Source organism: Arachis duranensis, chromosome 6, assembly GCF_000817695.3.
Source record: "Arachis duranensis cultivar V14167 chromosome 6, aradu.V14167.gnm2.J7QH, whole genome shotgun sequence".
Classification (NCBI taxonomy): domain Eukaryota; kingdom Viridiplantae; phylum Streptophyta; class Magnoliopsida; order Fabales; family Fabaceae; genus Arachis; species Arachis duranensis.
Genome location: NC_029777.3, coordinates 46,201,854 through 46,202,094, shown reverse-complemented (window position 1 = coordinate 46,202,094; position 241 = coordinate 46,201,854).

Sequence of the window (241 nt, the reverse complement as noted above, 5' to 3'; positions counted from 1 at the left end):
AATGAGTTAAGTAGGAGCGAATATGGTTGGAATATTTGGCAATTGGAATTTGATGATTTAAATATGATTTTTGGATTCAGTGAATTTTTCCGAGTCGGAACACATAGTTTTCTGCGTAAAAGCGCGCAGTGGAATTTTGACCGGCAGTACCGGCTGAGACCTGTCTGGTACTGTAGCTGAGAAAATTGATTATGAGTAAATAAGATTAAGAAATGAGGAATTATAATTAGGGGAGGTAGAA